A 6603-nucleotide genomic window follows, 5' to 3' on the forward strand; every position below is an offset into this window, starting at 1 on the left:
AAATAAAAAATTTAGGTAAACCACAGGGACCATCCGTGTATTTTACTCATTTAAAAGCTTAGAATACTATAAAAATAATGTTTTTTTTTGTGAACATGGACAATAAAATGTTTCTTGTCAACCCGACCCGTTTGACAAGGTACCATGAGCCACATGAATGACCCGGTACCCAACCTGTCCTTTTTTCACTTCTAGTTGATTAGAAACGCACCTTGTACCCATTTGGGTGAGGAATCAAGTAGTTAAAACGCCGTTTCGGCAGAGGGCAATGTCTTTCATAGTGCTCCATCAAAGACAAACCCAACTTCATTCTCATCTGGTAGATAAGGTGTCAGTCAAGGCATGGTATCTTTTCAGAGAATCGATCATCAAAAACCTGCATGTAAAAAAAACAAAAATTTTAAATATAATTACGAACGACAGGTTAAAACCTAATATTATATGTTGAATAACTTACAGGAAAGCTTTTTCGTACAATACCATCCTCATCATCCAGCCCAAACTTAAACTCATCTTGCTTGCTGCCGAGATCAGATTCATCATCCCCGCCTAAGTAGGATGATCCGAGCTTTCTTAACGACCGGCTCTAAGAACAGAAAATACAAATAGCTGATTTCACATTCGCTCTAAGAACAGAAATACAAATAGCTGATTCACCTTCGCTCTGTCGCTTTCTTGATGGGTGTCAATGGTATGTTTGAAATCTCTACCAATCAACAATCTACTGTAAATATAGATATATACACATATCTTTGTGATTATTTCATCTATCGGATTCTCAGTGTTGTCAGTGATCATACTACTCACCATACTCACTAATTGCTAATATAATTTTAATAATACAATCATATTTACAGGAGATTGTTGATTGGTAGAGATTTCAAACTTACCATTGGTCTCAGGAACTTGATTCTAAGGGTGTCTTTATGTCCCTTTTCAGCATCAACTCCTACAGAAACTATAATTTTAATTAGTGTAAACTATCATATTTAATTAGTTTAAAATTCTTATCAGGGTGTCACCTGAATCAAAATGTTCTTCTTGAACCATTTAAGGATTTGTGTTCAATAATTGCACTCATGAAGCTCCCCTAAAATCAACTTAAGAATGCAATTAGGATCAATGCCTTACGAATTACAAAATCCCCAAATTTGACAATACCAAAAACCCTAATTTCGCGTTTCTTACAATTGGCCACCCAAATCAATAAAATGTCACAAAATACATTACATTGGGCCATCTTAGAGGTGTATAACCTGAATTGGTTGTTAATTTGATCATACAACACAAGAATTACAAAATCCTCAAGTTTAACGTTACTGAAACCCTAACTTCATGTTTCTATCGATTGACCACCCAAATCAATTCCAATGGCGATGATATTACAATATGGTGATACCTTAGGGTTGATTACAAGCAAAAGCCCCAAAATCCCATCTCCACAACTTCACCTGAACCGTAAAAGTGTCAAAAATATGGATCAGAGGAAGATCTACCCAAACCGATGATTTATTAACCCAAATCGACCAACAGATACAATATGAACTTAGACAGAAATCACCAACAAACAGACTCTCACTTGCAGATTATCAACAAGATAATCTGCTAGACAAATACAAGGAAATCAAACAACTAAAATATGAATCAAAGTGATTCAATATTGACAAACCCTAATCGCCTAAAACTGGAGAGAATCAAGAAGAACGGATGACCACACACTGACTAAAGTTAGGTTAGAAAATATCTTGACCAAGTATTATATAGCTCCTGAACCAACCGACTCTTCGAGAAAGTCTTTAAGCCCGTCTTTAAGCCCACAGTCTTCTAAGCCCAAACTTCTTGTCTTGTAAGCCCATCTCCTTATGACCAGCAACTCCAATATAGCCCATATGAAATACAAAAAACACAACCCATAAAAATATAATTAGAAGACAAAACAATATTGACCAATATTAATAAACAACATTGACCAGGGATGAAATATGGAATTGACCATACTTTTAACACCCCCTCACAATTCCATCACCTAAACATATCAAACAACTGTAACTTTTCACACAAGCACTGATGATCTTTAAGTAAAACCCCTTTTGTAAATATATCAGCCACTTGCATATCAGACTTTATACAAATACACTTTATAGTTCCTTTTGAAATTAAGTCCCTTAGAAAAAACAAGTCTAATTCAAAATGTTTGGTCCTATCGTGGAAAACCGGGTTTGCTGCTATAGAAATAGCAGCATTATTATCACAGAACAGTTTAATAGGAACCTCTATATTAACCTCTAACTCACTAAGCAAATTTTTTAACCAAATAGATTCACATGCAGCAGCACACATAGACCTGTATTCAGCCTCAGCTGAAGATCTAGACACAGTTGTCTGTTTCTTACTTTTCCAAGACACTAAGCAGTTACCAAGAAACACACAAAATCCAGTAACAGACTTCCTGGACACCAAGCACTTAGCCCAGTCAGAATCAGCAAAAACAGACAAATTAAACACCTTACTCTTACTAAATATCAACCCTCTACCAGGGGCAGATTTTAGATATCTTAATAAATGAAAAGCAAGTTTTAGATGTCCTTCAGTAGGACTATGCATGAACTGACTTAAAATATGAACAGCATATGAAATGTCAGGCCTAGTGTGAGAGAGGTATATAAGTTTTCCTACTAACTGTTGATACCCAGTTATGTTTTGTAAAGGACCAGTATTGTTTTCAAGTAAAGCATTAACAGTGTGACTTTGATCAATAGGAATACTCACAGGCTTGCAACCTAGCATTCCATACTCAGTCAACAAGTCAGTACAATACTTTCTTTGTGATAAGCATAACCCATTATCACATGTTAAAACTTCTATACCTAAAAAATATTGTAACAATCCTAGATCTTTAATTAAGAATTGAGCCTTTAAATTTTGCTTTACTTTTTCAATTTCAGTCATGGAATTTCCAGTAACGACAATATCATCAACATAAACCAACAACACAACAAATATATTATCAACATTTTTAACAAACAAGGATGTGTCACACTTGCTTTGAACAAAACCAGAAGCAATCAAAACTCCCACAAGTTTTTCATTCCACATTCGAGGAGCTTGCTTTAGCCCATACAATGACTTATTCAACTTACACACTTTAGACTTATCTTTGTCATCATAACCTTCTGGTAAATACATATAAACATCCTCATTTAAATCACCATATAAAAATGCATTATTGACATCTAATTGATACAATTTCCAGTTATTTTGAACAGCTAAAGCAACAATGCACCTTACAGTAACAAGTTTAACAACAGGAGAAAAGGTCTCCTCATAGTCAATACCCTCCTTTTGACTAAACCCTTTAGCAACAAGCCTAGCTTTATATCTTTCTATCTCACCAGAAGATTTATACTTTATCTTATAAATCCATTTGCACCCAACAATATTTCTATTTTTAGGTCTATCAACCACATCCCAAGTATGGTTTCTATGCAAAGCTTGAATCTCATCATTCATTGCAGAAACCCAATTAGGATCTTTGATAGCCTCACTAAAATGTTTAGGTTCAACTACTTTAGTAAGATTAGAAGCAAAGCATTTATTTTCACAAGTAAGTTTAGTAAAATTTACAACCTTCTCTATACCATACTTGACCTTACTGTCAATCACAAAATCATTTAACTTCTTTGGAAAATTTGACACTCTTGTGGACTCTGAGCACTCAGTGTCTCCCTCAGAAGGTAACTGAGCTTCATGTGTGATACTCACAGGGTCTGCCATGTCAGATGAACCTTGAACCTCACTAGTCTGCTGTTCCTCAGCCATGACAGTAGGGGTATCAAGACTCACTGACTGCTGATCCTCCTGTGTTCTCACATCAGCCTCACCTCTAACCCTTCTTTCATCATTGGGATCATCCACTGTTTGAAAATAATTGTGCTCAATGTTTTCATACAAGTCAAAAAAATTAAGAGTAGTGATGTCTTTAATGGGATTAGAATCATAATTTTTAAAAATTGATTGTTCTTTGAAAGGAAAAACAGATTCATAAAATTTCACATCTCTTGAAAAAACAACAGTCCTTGAGTCAAGACTAAACAATTTATATCCTTTTTTATCCAATGAATACCCAATAAAGACACACTTTTCTACTCTACTATTCAATTTATCATGTTCATTTAAAACTGTACAAAAACACAAGCAACCAAAGACTTTCAAATGATCTAATAAGGGTTTGAATTTATACACAAGCTCATATGGGGTTTTTCCAGCAAGCACAGATGAGGGTGTCCTATTAATAAGATAAGCAGCAGTTAACACACATTCATGCCAAAACCTGACAGGTAAACTACTTTCAAATAACAAAGCTCTAGTGACATTCAATAAGTGCCTGTGCTTTCTCTCAACAATCCCATTTTGTTGAGGAGTATAAGCACAGGAAGTCTGATGAATTATTCCTTGATCATTACAAAATGATTTCATTTGATTATTTACAAATTCAGAACCATTATCAGACCTCAAATACTTAACGGATTTATGAAATTGATTTTTGACAATATTAACAAATCCTTTTATGTTATCAAACACTTCAGACTTATTCTTCATAAGATACACCCAAACAGCCCTGGAATAATCATCAACAATGGTCAAGAAATACTTATGACCATCCCTGCTAGCAACCCTATAAGGACCCCATACATCCAAGTGCACAAGTTCTCCCAACTGAGAACTTTTATGATCACTTAGAGGAAAAGGTTCTCGATGTTGCTTAGCCCTATGACACACATCACAAGGACCATGATCAGGCCCTGACTGAATGTTTAAAGTATCCTTAAACATTCTAAGAGCCTGATCAGCAGGGTGTCCAAGCCTAGCATGCCACAATTTATACAAAGAAGTATCAAATTTAGACACATTAGACACAACAGTATTACCACAGAAATATAGACCTTCAAGTTGACTACCAATCACCAGGATTTTCTTGGTTAACAAATCCTGTATATAACATTTATGTTCATCAAAACCAATAAACAACTTATTATCCCTAGCCAACTTATGTACAGAAATTAGATTAACACTATACTCAGGGACAACAAAAACATCATGTAACATTACACCTTCAGCTAATTTTAATGATCCTATCTTGGCAACATATGCCTTAGTACCATTAGGATGCTTAACTTGTATTTTTAAATCAGAAACATCAATATAATTGCTCAAATTAGTTTCAGATTTTACCATATGATTATTTGCCCCTGAGTCAATAATCCAACCTGATCCTTTCCCCACATCATAGCCAAATGAATAAACAGGACAAGCAAACACATTAGAACACACAAACCCACCTGAAACATTGCAGCTCTGAGAAGTTTCAGGTGCCCTGTCCTTAATTAAACTAAGCAACTTAGTCAACTGATCAGAAGTCAAAGAAGTAACAGGAACACTAGACTCATCAACACATGCATTGTTACTTGAACTATTCTTCTTACTTTGATTTCCTCTTGGAGGTTTCATCCAAGATGGATACCCAATCAACTCAAAACATTTTTCAATTGTATGTCCAGTTTTATTGCAATTTGTACATTTTAAATTCTGATTAGAACTCATAACAAATTTCTTTTTGTTATCTACCACAGAATTAGTTTTAGCAAGCAACCCCACAGATCTATCATTAGAAACAGACAGATTAGAATTTCTATGAGATTCTTCTCTGGACACAACAGAAAAAGCATCTTGCAAACTAGGAAGAGGTTCTCTAATAAGCAAATTTGATCTAACAGTGTGATATACATTGTCAAGGCCCATCAGAAACTGCATTAATTTGATTAAGTGGTTAAAGTTATTAAACTGAGTTGATGCGTTACAAGTACACACAGGAATTTGCAGAATCTGATCTAATTGTTTCCACATTATATTAAGCTTGTGATAGTATTCAGCTATGGTTAAACTATTCTGTTTGAATGAGTTAATTTTTTGATAAAGATCAAACACAACAGACCCATCAATTTTATCATATGTATCCCTAAGATCTTTCCAAACCTCTGCAGCTGACTTGGAGTAAACATGACCCAAATACAACTCTTCTGAAACTGAATTCAGAATCCATGTAAGTACTACAGAATTACACCGTTCCCATTGAGTTTCAAGAACAAGATTATCCACAGGTTTTTCAAAGGTTCCATCAATAAACCCAACCTTGTTCTTGACTCTCAATGCTAAAATCATAGCATTAGCCCACACAGTGTAATTCTCAGTACCTTTAAGTTTAACACCTATCACTGTCAGAGTAGTGGAATCACTAGCATGCAAATACAAAGGATTATCAGGTTCCAACCTACTAATCATAGTTTCACCAAACAGATTTAACAAATCACCCATAACAAAACACCAGATAACAAGCAACAAACAACCAAGAAAGAATCAACAAACAACCTACACCGCGAAGCTGTGCCAGGGACCAGATAGTAGGTTCGTCACTCAAGGTGCCTACCCAGGCCTTTGCACAGGAGCTGTATACTAGACACACAGAACCAACAAACCTATCAAAAAATGCACACAATCTAGAACCAGACAAAAAAATACCAACAACAAATCAGTCAAAAACAACAA

The 6603-nt window shown here is 35.0% G+C and overlaps 1 long non-coding RNA gene across 1 annotated transcript; it reads right to left on the bottom strand.

The window, feature by feature from the left end:
• Positions 1-620: 620 nt before the first annotated feature.
• On the bottom strand, positions 621-1104 carry LOC110921827. Its single transcript, XR_002582677.2, has 3 exons — positions 1023-1104; positions 891-958; positions 621-724 (listed from the first exon to the last, which is right to left on the bottom strand). It is a non-coding gene; the product is annotated as an uncharacterized LOC110921827 (long non-coding RNA).
• Positions 1105-6603: the final 5499 nt, after the last annotated feature.

Source organism: Helianthus annuus, chromosome 13 (assembly GCF_002127325.2).
Source record: "Helianthus annuus cultivar XRQ/B chromosome 13, HanXRQr2.0-SUNRISE, whole genome shotgun sequence".
Lineage (NCBI taxonomy): Eukaryota > Viridiplantae > Streptophyta > Magnoliopsida > Asterales > Asteraceae > Helianthus > Helianthus annuus.